This window comes from Ambystoma mexicanum, chromosome 3p (genome assembly GCF_040938575.1).
Source record: "Ambystoma mexicanum isolate Mex_15411 chromosome 3p, UKY_AmexF1_1, whole genome shotgun sequence".
NCBI lineage: Eukaryota > Metazoa > Chordata > Amphibia > Caudata > Ambystomatidae > Ambystoma > Ambystoma mexicanum.
This window is the reverse complement of record NC_090925.1, coordinates 392,592,468-392,605,944: the sequence shown is the minus strand read 5'-3', so window position 1 is coordinate 392,605,944 and position 13,477 is coordinate 392,592,468.

Sequence of the window (13,477 nt, the reverse complement as noted above, 5' to 3'; positions counted from 1 at the left end):
GACTTATATTAAGTGTAGATCATGCCAGCAGCATAAATGTGGTACCTGGAGTTAATGGCAAGCAGTCTTGCCCCATCCAGTGGTTTATATGTTTTAGATGAGAGTTTGAGCTTTGGGGGTCTAGCTTTGGTCATGTTGTTTATGTGTACCGCCTCCCTCCCCATTGCTTATATGTGGAAGAAGGATTTCAAGAATGGTCGACACTAGTTTCACAGATGCCTCTGATCACACCACTCATTCTTTATACACATTAGGCACTGAAAAGCCACACCAGGGATGGATTTTAGAACTTAATGGTTGGTATTTCATATCCGCTTGCATGGATGTCTTCCATTGTTTCTGCTTCTAGAGCAAACCACCTGATCCAATGCTTATGTAAGGGAGTTTTCATCCACACTAGTTTAGTTTAGGGGATTGTTTTCAAAAGATTCCAATAAGAATTACTACTTTTTGTGTGATTCAAAAAGTTGTACCAATTTTGGCACGTTTACTGTATCTTGCTGCCACTAACAATACAGTACTGCCTGAATTTTTCATGTGGCCTGGTAGGCTAGATTAACTCAATGGGCTGGTTTGACAGGACAGTCTTACTTTCACTGAGATGGGAAAGATGATGTAACTCTTTATTTTGTGCCAGGGCCAAGCGGCTCACTTGGAATTCACATGTCTTTACAGGTGCAGGGCAAAAGGTTCCATTTTCTATCTTCCAAAAGAAATAATCCAATGCCGGCTGTAAAACACAGGCCAAACGCTTAGCTCTAGTCAGAAAAAGGGTCTAAAAAACAAACAAGCGTTTGTCGGTCGCAGATGCACACCTTGCAAGACTGCTGTCCCTTTTGCATAGGGGGGACATTTCTGATGTCATGCTACTAGCCTGGCTCTAAAGTTACTTGCCACCCAGGCTGGCACTGGACTATGGCTTTGAGACTTTAATGCCGGGGGAAGATACCATGTAACCAAAGGAAAGAGTTATTCAGAGCTGCCTTGATGGCTAAGAAACTAATCCTACAGAACTGGAAATCTTATCCCCGTCCATCTGTGGGTGTGTGGGTACAAGAGATGCACAAGTTAGTGTTAACGGAGAGAGTTGTCCACAGAAGTCAGAGGAAACGCAAATTGTTGGATGGCATATGAGGGAGATTTGTAGAAGTGATTTATCATAATTGTTTCTGCAGGACTTACTAAACCTGTTACCAATTATGTATGTAACCTTCTAAATTCGCACCACTGCCATGCTCACTCCTTATTGCTTCTAAATGTAACTAAGAAATATTCTTGTAATATAACTAAGAAAGTATCCTTGGAATGTAACTAAGAAAGTACTCTTGTAATGCAACTAAGAAAGAATTCTTGCAACAGCGCCACAATGCCGAGGGCTGCTGTGCACTTTACAAATGTAAAAAATACACACACAAAAAACAAAGACTTAGATGTATGATATATCAGCAGAGAGGTAGGGAAAAAGGAAGGTTTGAGGGTGAAGGGAGGGATGGTTGCTATTGTGGTTATATTCTTCCAGAATACTGTGATTCTCACTCTTTATCCAAATCTGCCACCAAGTTAATAAACACAAAAACAAAAACGTGACTTGCCACCATTTGTGGACAGACAGAACAATGCATTGTGTGCACCCTTTTCATGCATGTACAGATACTCTGCACAGGGGATTCAAAATGTTTAAAATGACATGCATTTCCACCCCACCTATATAACCGTGTCTAGGCAACCTGGAGTCGCAGGTCCACCTTCTAGCCGTAGGGTTCTATCTGCACTCTTAGGCATCTGTGTGAGCCAATGGTGCCTGACCCGTCAGAGGATGGGGCGCAGCACATTCCCCCTTCACAGGGGCAGCTTGACTAAATACTTCTCACTTGCTATGTTTACCCACACTGAAATAGGCTGCCTACAAAAATTATTTCTTGTTGCTTTATTCCTTTTCTTCGATTTGAGTCACACAATGCACATTTTACCTACTTCCTGGTAATTATTATGGTATTTATTACAGAGGTATACCAATACAGATACATTATGGAGCGCTTTACAGAGGTGTACAACAGGACAGATGCATAACGGAGTGCTTTTCAGTGGTAACAACAGAACAGATATACAGCAGGGGGATACAGAGGGGGACGGAGGAGGGGACAGCTTTACCGGGTGGCGGGGAGGAGGAGAGAGGAGGAGTACAGCTGTACCGGGTGGCGAGGAGGAGAGGAGCGGGCGACATCTAGCGAGTCAGGTGGGACGAGGGGCGACATGATGGCCTAGGTGTTGAGGAGGAGAGGCTCCTTGAAGAGGTGGGTTTTGAGTTATTTTCTGAATTGTAGGAGCGTGCAGAAGGAAGTTCCATAGTCTTGGAGTGTAGGCAGAGAAGGCTTGTTTTCTGGTCCTTTCCTTTTTGCAGAAGTGGATTTCATGTCTGCAAGTGTCCTGGCATCTGGTGGTGTGCTGTCTGCTGGAGATGCAGAGTTTCCCCATGAGGTATCTGGGTGACTTGAGGGCGACTGCTTTATAGATGATGCAGCAAGACTTGAATGTGATTTGTGTGTGCAGTGGGAGCCAGTGAAGGTCGATGAGGGCCAGGGTGATGTGGTTGTATCTGCATAGACCCTTGATGAGGCGTGAAGCCACATGTAGGACACTTCTCAGGGGCACAAGAAAGGATGACATGAGGCCTTTGAGGAGTGCGTCGCCCCCATCCAGGAGGGATAGGACCAGTGCTTGAACGGCAGATCTAAATCTGTCCGGAGGGAGGACGGGCTTGACCTTTCACAAAAGGGAGAGTTGATAGCAAGCTGTCTGAGTTTTCTTGGCTAACCCTGTCTTGAAGGAGAGGTGTTTGTCGATGTGGAACACGAGGGACTTGGCACAGGAGGTGGCACATCGCAGATTATCAATGCCTTTTACTAAATCGAGAGACATGTGCCAAGTATTGGGCAACTCATTTTGCAGTTACAGTAGAAGGGCCATTGGGCCTTGGGCAAGGAAGATCCGAGAGGGTTCTATGACTCCCCCACCTTTTCCGCTTTTGTTCACACTCAGAGAGTTTTTGTGCTCCTTCTTTTTGTGTTCATGTTATTCAAAGCTCTTCACTCATCCAGCACCTGCGCTCTTTCTTACCACATTAAATATCTGCTTGGATAATAGTTTGAGACAACTCTGCAAGTTACCCTCTGCACTACCTATGGGTCAATATATTGACCTTCAAAGTCAATCTAAAAACGTCACTTTAGTTCCTTGCGTGACCATTTGATGATCACTGAGGTCTGATGCCTGTCAATGGATTCTGAACATAGGGACGCTTGCCCCAAGACCTGAACCTGAATATCCCAGAAGAAAAATGGGCGAAATACTGTATGCTTACCAAAGCTGTATCCATGAACGCAGGGCTCAGACTCATTCAGTTCAAGATCTTAAATAGACTGCACTACACTCCTGCAAAGATGGCCAAATTCTCAGCGACCCACCCAGGGCTGTCCCAAATGCAAGGCCAGCCAAGCGGGAGCATATCACATGTATTGGGAATGCCCCCCAGTTGCTACGTTCTGGAGGGAGGTGGCGGGAATACTTGAAGACATTACACAAGTCCCTGCGGACATGCACCCACCGAAATACTTGTTCGGGGATATAGGTAAACAAGGTGAAAAGATCAGACGACTATTCAATGTAGCTTGTGCTGTGGCCAAACGGTGTATACTGAGATGTTGGACAAGTACCTCCCCGCCAAAAACTGAACATTTTATTTGTGATCTGGCCTACATAAACGAATGTGAGGAGCAATACACCATGACTGTGACAACGAGATGTCGCCCCAAGGACATATGGGCCCCGTTCAGAATGTACCTATGTGAAATGGCCTCTGATGAGAAACTGCCTGTGTAAATTGTTTTTATGATTTCTGATCTATGCCTTTAACATTTATTGTATTGTATGTACCAGTGTATGCGGGTGCAATGAGTTTAACCTGTGTTGACCTTCGGTAACAATAAAAAGAGTTTAAAAAAAAATAAAAACGTGTCACTTTAGTTCCTTGCGTGACCATTTGATGATCACTGAGGTCTGATGCCTGTCAATGGATTCTGAACATAGGGACGCTTGCCCCAAGAAAATGTGACACACATAAAACGTATTAACATGATGGCACAAGCAGGACATCAATGGGGTTTTGGTTTTTTGGCCCAGAGTACAAATGTGAAAAGCAATTCTGTAACAATGTGTCATTTTGTAACACCACCACTCTAAGGAATTATTAAAGACCACTTCAAAGGGGGGATCAGGGTGTGCTTGTCTAAAAACCTTTTGGGAAGATTAGTAGTAAATGGTGACTTGTAAAGCACTTTGTGCTGTTGATATTGCTCTGACTTATATTATGTGGATCTTGGATCAGTGACATCACTTCATATGGCCATCTTGGATTAGTTACATCACTTCCTGCAGGCATCTTGTATCGGTGACTTACCGGTGACAGCCGGTAAGATGGCTCAGCGGGTTGAGTGCTCACTGCTGCGATCTGAGCGTGATCGGCAGGTCACGGTTTCGAATCCCAGCAAGACCAACTCAGCCTTTCATCCTTCCGAGGTCGATAAATGAGTACCAATTTTGGTTGGGTGATATTGTATGTAAATATGTGCTTTGTAAAGAGCTTTGGATTAAGGTGCTACATAAATAACACATCATTATCATTATCCCTTCCTGTGTCCATCTTAGATCAGTGACATCACTTCCTGTGGCCATCTTGGATCAGTGACATCACTTCCTGCAGCCATCTTGAGTCTGGCCACACTCCAGCTGATGGTCATAAGAGACTCCTCTGTGAACACCAATCAAGATGAAATTGCCTCATCAAAACAACACCAAGGACAAAACCAGAGACCAACCACTGATGAACTAGGCGATCAGGGGACGAGAGCATGTGTAATCACTTCGGGACTCCCTATTGGCATCCAACCAGGGGAGTCCCAGTTAAGGGGGGAACAGTGAAGGGTGAAGACCAGCCGCTGACCAGCCTCTTGGTTTATGAGCCTTTGTGTTTGCCTTTCTCATTGCTGCACCTGTGAGTACTCCTAGCTTGCTAATTGCTGTGCTGTCTCTCAACACTGCAGTGCTCCCATCCAATGCATTCACTCCTGCTGCTCTTTCTACTCACCTCTCCCTATGCTTTCTCCAATCATGCTCCAAATTCCTCCTTTCCTATCCCTATCATAAAACTCACATCTAGAAACTCCCACTGCCCCATCTCTCTTGCAGCTCATATTTCCCAAAAATAAAGTCGACGAGCTAACCATACCTACCCTAACACCTATCCACCTCGCCTCTCTACCGCTGAGACTACAACTCTTCCTTACCGCCTCAACTGAACATTGCACTCTGGAATGCAGATTCTGTATGCAACAAAACTTCCTTTAAAACTGACTACTCTCAGACCAACTTTCCTCCCCTAGACCTCCTTGCTCTCACTGAAATCTGGATATCTCCATCTAACATTGCCACCCAACAGTGATGTTGGTGATTTTTGATATGATTAGAATTTAGTCTGTTTTGTTTGATGTTCTTTATATGCATGTTTTGCTTTATTATTTTTACAATAAATCATTTAATTTGTTGTGGTCATGCACTGCATTCTTTGGACACAGCTTATTGATACACATTTATAACTTGACCTGTCAGGCAAGGATAAATATTTCTTTTTAGTGATATCATATTTATTTTCACTCAAGAGTATCATTTATTTTTTATTGCTTTTGCTTTACCCTTGATACTGAGGGTATGACCTGTGGTTTTCCTGTTTTTTAAATGTATGTTAAACCCTACCAAAACAGAGGTACTCTTCTTCCCTGCCAAATACTCTATTTTATTTCTTCCCATGCCTATCCGGTTTCCACCTGATACTCTCCCCTACTCCTATTCAGCTAGAAACCTTGGCCTCGTCTATGACACGTCTCACACTTTCTCTACTTTCATCTCCAAAACTGTAATGGCGGCTCACCTCATCCTCCTAAATATTAGGAAAATCAGGTACCTCCTTCCTTTCAACGCCACCAAGCATCTCTTAACCAGTGTATTCTCTAAACTAGAATGCTGCATCCTCTTTGGCCTCCCCAAATATGCTTTCTGTCCTCTTGATAAGATCATTAACTTTGCTACCAGAACTCTCTTTGAACTCCCTCACTTCACACATACTTGCTTGTACCGTCACCCAGCTGGATGGCTGATGATGCAAAACAAGTCGGATACATTTCTCTGCTCCTGGTTTACAAATCGGTCCACGGATCCTCATTTATCTAACTCTAGAAACCTTCTTGTAATCTTAGCTCGGCCTCCTTCACTACCCTTCAGGCACCTCACCCTCCCTGTGCTTCCTCTCACTTCCGCTCTTTCTCTCTTGCTCTCCTTGTATGGAAATCTTTTCTCCTGGACATCCAAGAAATAGTCCACAACGATTTGTTAAAAACCAAACTAAAATCCTACCTCTTCACCTCCGAGTTACCCTCTTGCCCTACCTCTCACCTGCTTTCTAACCAACAATTTTCCTTTGCGTCTACCTTGTCCCTCACTTTCTACTGCCTCCACTCTAGCACTTAATCCATCATGGTCACATCCCTAACACAGGTGGTGTGTGTACCATCTACATGCACTTAAAAATGTCTAATGTTGGTTGTGCTTAATCTGTGTATGTTCTCCCATGTATTGTCCCCGGTGACTGTTCCATTTACTTCCCACCACAACTGGTCAGAATGTTCCTCAAACTCACCCCATTGTAAGAAGCTCAATGCTTTCCGTCAAATCAGATTTAGTATCTATTGTACATTCTTTTGTGATCATAAGAGCATTGTTCCTCCCTGTATTAATAAATAAAAATAAATATTATTATTAGGGTCTTTATTGAGCACAGACCAAGCTTCGGGAAGCAACTGAGTACTTTATAAACAGGGGGAAGCAGAGAAACAAGGGAGCAGGGAGCTAACAGAGGGAGGGTGGGCAGTTTGGTAGCTACAAGCAATCAGGGGAGTAAACAGTGTTGAGCAGCTCACCCAATCTCAGGTAGGGTAGGGAGGGGAGAGTGCATGGACCTTGGTGTTAACACCACAGGTTTAAAATTAATTATTTGATTTAGACTTTTGCATTTGTAATGCGCATAAGACAGAACGAACTGCAATTAAGCAGAGATGTAATCCCTTGTAACTAAAGAACGACCATTAAGTACAAAATAACAAGCACTGGTTGAACCAGTAGCAGGCAAGCCTGGTTAACAAAACAAATACGTTTTCAAGGCCTTCCGGAACCGCACAAACTGCATGATGCTATGGATGTCCAATGGCAACGAGTTCCACAATCAAAATGCCTAACACCCCGATATGCATTTCTGAAGGGCAGTATCAACATTAAAGATTTCTCAGAGCAACGCAGAGTGTGTCTTGGTTCATAGCGCGTCATTCTTCCGGAAATATACCGAGGGGCTAAACCATGAATAGCCATTAAAGATAAGCAAAGGATCTTAAATTCGAGCTTCTGCTTGACAGGCAGCCAATGACGTGATCTTCTAAGAGGTGAGATCGACGCTGTTTTAGGGGTTCTGAAAATAAGTCTCACTGCTGCATTCTGTGCCCGCTGAAGGCGGGACAGTTGTTTTTCGGAGATACTGGCAGGCAAGGCATTGCTGTAATCAAGTTAATCAGAGACACAACCACAGGGGCGTGGTCAAAGGCACCCTGCACCATAGCTCCAATCTGTTATTCACTGCCAAGGTTAGACTGCCAAATGCACCCTATGTTTTTAACCTTTGAAGGAATGTCAGCTGGGAGCCGACCATGAAGGGTGGCAATAGACATTTGGATTGATCGGTTACAAGACGTTTTGGCTCAAGTAGGATTGCCTGTGTTTTAGTGGGGTTGAATTGAAGTTGGTTTGTCGACATCCAATGACCAACCACTTCTAGGCATTGTCCTACTTAGTGTAGTGACTCTGCTGTCTTGTTAAATCTATTGTAAATTTGGGTATCATTGGCACATGAATGATAACTCAAATCGTATTTCCCGAAGATACCCATCACCGGCTGTAGATATAGATTAAACAGTGGAGGGGATAGCGAAGATCCCTGGGGAACCCCACAGTTCAGAGGTATTACTCTGAAAGGTGATTCTCGAGTATAACTCGCTGTAATCAGCTTTAGGGAAAAGAACCAAACCAATGTAAGGCATGTGTAGATACTCCTCCCACTGATGCTAATCGGGACAACGGTATCTCGTGATCCAGTGTGTCGAAGGCCGCTGACAGGTCAAGCATCACCAATAAGGCTAGATCACCATTGTCAGCTATTTATAGGATGTCGTCCCAGACTGCCAGCAATGCGGTCTCAGTTCCATGGGATGGACGAGATCCCCACTGAAATGTATCAAGTAGGGCATGTCCAGTTAACATTGCAGTTCCAGAATTGCTTTATTCACACTTAACAAACAAGGGCCTTTTAAGACTCACTGGAGACAGCATGTGGATGAGACCTCCTGGCACGTATCCCCAAAAACCGCTACATTTAAGAGTCCTCCCAAACTCGAGTCTGGCATGTTTACCCCCTGCTCAGAGATGGGGGTAAACACGCTTGAAAAATTCTCATTTTCCGTACAAATACGGCCGGCAGTATTGCTGTGTATTCATTGCACCAAAAATTCATCATTGGGTCCAATGGACCCATTGGGGAATAGGGACTAACAGTCAGCGCCCAGTACGTGATCCAGCGGTAATACCACAAGGTGGGTGGGCGCTAACGCAAACTCGTGATCAGGCCGATAGTACGTAATCTGTACCCTACAGAGCAGATGTCACCACACTAGTGCCAGAGTTGCCATGTGTCCCGTAGCGTCAGGATCACTTTGAGCCATTCCCATTCCTACACGGAAGGCTATTCAGGGCACTTCACACTACGGGGATTGGTAGACCCTGCCTAAATGGGTGAAGAAACACTACGTGTCCCAGAATACAATGAAGACTTGATAAAGGCATTATTGATGACATGTGACCTGTAGCCAACTCTGTAATGACTATAACACACCAAAGACGTGCATTTGTCAGCCAATGTGCAACAGAATACAGACCTGGCCCGTTTACAGCATATACCGGATTTAAATAAATATTTCACTTTTAATGTTGGCTTCAGCAGAACATTATACATTTTTTTTTATTGTGAGTTACTTTGCCTGAAAACCTTACACAAAAATACATCAAACACATTTCATATTTTCCATGATTTTTCTGTGCATTCTCAGAGCTGTAATCCTGGATGTACAGAAACCAAAGCAGCACTTTCAAATGGGGGAATTGAAATAAAACGCTGCACTTTATTCGCTGGTCACGTGTAACATGGGGCATTAGGAAATACACGAGTCAAGTCTGTCTACCATGTACACAGGATTCAGTTAAAATGACGTGGGTGTGTGCCCACATGCATATGTTCACCTGTTAAACACAGTAAGGAAATAAGTTGCCACTTCCCTCCCTCAAGTGATCACAGACAGGGGGCAGCAAGTGATCATAGAGTCTAGCTCCCACTCTTTGAAAGCAATACCAGGCTGGGTACAGATTGCTACTAGGCCGTACAGCTGTTGAGGCACATGGCAGGATGAGTACATTCCTGCCCTGGACTCAGCAATCTCCTAACACGCTAAAGAAGTCAGGGATTCAGGCCTTATAACAACCGGTTCCAAACACATCTCTGCAGAAGCTGCTTGTGACCATGGAAATTTCTCACTAGGATTTGAACCTGTGACGTGCAGGTTACTGGGAGATCTCAACAGCGTGCATATTAAATCACTTGACTCAATGTGATTTGAGCCTGTGACCTGCATATTCTGCACGAATGTGTACAGAAACATCATTATCCCACTGAGCTACTTTAGCTGCAGTATAAACCCAAGATACCTTTAAACACTGCTTCTAAAGGATTGACTATAAGCGGCAAAATGAAATTGTTGCTCTTTATCTGCTTCATTCGGGAGAGAAACATAAATTGACAAAGAGACAGCAGCACACTGCTTTTCTGGCAAAGCCTAAAGGACACTAGGGTGTAAAGTGTCATGGATGGGCTAAGTTATGCACATTCAAAATGTGATCCTCATGGCGGGGCTCTGTGTAGTTTTAGGGGTGGGGGGACAATCGACGGCCCCACCTGCCCATCTGTCACTCTCCCTAGTTAACCATGCCACCAGTCGTAAGGTAACGCCAACTACTGCCACTCAATCACAAACAGTAGAGATGGCAGAAAGTGACAGCCTGCCAAGGGCTATGCATAACCGCAAAATTCACAGTTTGTTCAATGAATATTTTGGTGGAGGAAGTGTGGAATCTTAACTTTCAAATAAAATGCAATGACGGTCAATTATATTTTTAGTTTAGGACACCATTGTGCAAAATGTTGACTTAATGCACGTTTAAAGTCATAGTCCCTCAGAGAAGAGGTGATAGTCATGTTTCCCATTTGGGAACTTGTTGAGTCTTGGATTTTACGTGAGGGTTGGATATCCTCAAAACATCTGGATTCTGCAGACATGACATGTAAATCCAAAATCAGCCAGAAACAGAATCAGAGTGGCACATGGTCTTTAATTGTGATCAGACTGCAATAATATCTAGTGGATCCATTGGAGTTTTTACTTTTTCCTTCTGTATCCAAAGCATCTGGATGTTGACATTTGGAGATGTAAAGATCTGAACTCTAAATATTTCTGATCAACGTACTCCTATAATTTACCTCTGGATATTCGTTATTGACGTCCTCCTTTGATTGAACTCTGGATGTTTCTTAACTACCTCCTCCTTTGATTGAACTCTGGATGTTTCTTAACTACCTCCTCATTTGATTGAACTCTGGATGTTTCTTAGCTACCTCCTCATTTGATTGAACTCTGGATGTTTCTTAGCTACCTCCTCATTTGATTGAACTCTGGATGTTTCTTAGCTACCTCCTCCTTTGATTGAACTGTGGATTTTTCTTAGCTACCTCCTCCTTTGATTGAACTGTGGATGTTTCTTAGCTACCTCCTCCTTTGATTGAACTGTGGATGTTTCTTAGCTACCTCCTCCTTTGATTGAACTCTGGATGTTTCTTAGCTACCTCCTCCTTTGATTGAACTCTGGATGTTTCTTAGCTACCTCCTCATTTGATTGAACTCTGGATGTTTCTTAGCTACCTCCTCCTTTGATTGAACTCTGGATATTCTTTATCTACGTCTCCTCTAAACTATGAGAGAAAAAAACACAACAACCACCTTCTTTAGATAATGTTACTACTTACTCTAGACAGAGCTCTAAGATCAAATCAATTATTAGAAAAATTGCATAAAGTTCAGTATGATGAGCCAACAAATAATGTGTTCAAAGAACTTCAAAGCTTTGCATATAAGAACAAACGTGTATTGAAAAATATGTTGAAAAGAGGTTAAATTAAGAATGAACAGGGTGGTAGTACATTATCATTGAGACATGGATCATTTCCTTGTGGCAATTGCCGACACTGTAATAACCGAATTAAAGGTGAGAGTATACATATGTAATATAGGGGGGAGAAAATCTGCCTGATAAATTGTGACAAATGTGATTCTTATAATGTCATTTGTGGTATTCAGTGCCCATGTGGGAAATGCTAGGTTGGCTTAACGTCACGAAACGTTAAGAACAGATGGACGGTACATAAGTCAAATATTAGAGTAAACAATGTAAAATCCTTATGGCTCTTCATTCATGGCAGAGGCGTCACCAAGGAGTCGGCAAATTATGTGTGTTTGTTTTAGTGTGCCACCCAAGATTCCAGTGTGGCCAACCGTATGAAAAATGTCTGGGGCCACCACTGCTCCATGGTGAATAGTGGAGTGAAGGGAAGATCAGTTCTTAACCTCTTAAGTGCCAGGCTATGGCGGGTGGTTGAGTTTGCATTTCAAATCCCATGTTCCTGAGGGTTTCTGCAAAGCAGACCTATCTGTTGATGCTCACCAGTGACGCAAATGTGACAATGGCCAGTTGCTATTGCTATAGAGGCCCGATAGTTCCACACTTACTATATCATTGGATGTAATATCCTCAGTTTAGCAACAACCTGATCAAGCGGACATGATTAAGAAAAGGGCTGTCATCAGTGGGTGAAATGTCCATACTGCGAATGCTGCAACAGCTCAAAGTAGACTGTGTAAACATTTGCCTGCCGGAATCAGCGGCTGAAGTGAAGGGCTGGTGTGGTGGATTAGATGCTCCTTCAAAGGGTCTTGCCAACGTGGCTTCGCGTAGGTTGAGAGATGCCAAGGACAGAGCCCTCTGTACTTCATTGGAGTGATCACTTTGGGTATGGAAGGCATCTGTTCCTGGCCGCACCATATTGGCTTCAAATAAAGGGACACACTGGATGCCAATACTATGTTTCAAAGGCAGAGGCTGTGCCAGACCAATCAGAGGGCCTGAGCCACTTGGCACAAGTAATTGCGTCTTGTCAGAGTTCAGTGTCAGTGCTTGATGTTCTGGTACCTGTAGCTTCTTATCCAAAGTGCCGATCTAGGCCATTGTTGGCCCAGAACTGTGGTTCTGATGGTTCTCTATCATCATGGTAATCCTTCAAGTGCGCACCACTTCCCCCGGGATATTGTTGTTACAAGTCTCAGCCAATGCAACCACGTTGGCCAGTGATCTTGAGGGCCTCCCCGATCTTGGTCCTTATTGTCGCGCCTTCTTCCGCTTGATTTTCTGTTTTCTGCACATAATCTGTTGTTTCTTACTGGGCACAGACTGCGCAGTCATAATAATGGCATCAGGCAGGCGATAAGTGGGGGCTTTTTAGCAGGAGGGGCTGCTGCAGGTGAGTTATCATTCATTCCCACCGGAGTATGTGATAGTCTGAGTATAGACGTGGGGGGAGTTCATCATACTAGATTCACTTATTAGTTTTTCATCCGGAGTAAATGTGCTTTCATCCAGCCATGGGATAGCCACTGTAGAGTAAGAGCTTGTGCTATTTGTCAAAATAATATCAACTACCCTAGCCAGTATGTGCTTGATAACCCTCTGTTCGTTGGCCAGTGAAGAGAGTAGACCAAAAATGGCATCTACTGTCACTGCCACTGTGTTCAGGTTGGGTTTGAAAGAGGAATTGGCGGGCGCCGGATGGTTAGTAGCAACGATGCACTGGAGTCGATGTTATATGACTGCAGATCAGTTTCCATGGCCACAGCAATTCACTCAGAGTCAGGGCTGGCCGACAAGTTTGTATTAGGAATACAGTGTGAGGTTGGTTCGATAGTTGGTAACCTGCTTCCCAAGGATACTCTTTCAACATGAAGGCACAAGTTTAAAAGGGAATTGTTATTATCCTTGAGAGCAGTGAACTTGCATTTGCTGGGCATGGATGGTGTTGGCAGGTTTGGAGCATGTCCCAGCCACAGGCAAAAATAAGCTGGTGATTTTAGTCATGTCTATTGGATCGTTGTTATTGGTGCGAAGTGTGCGT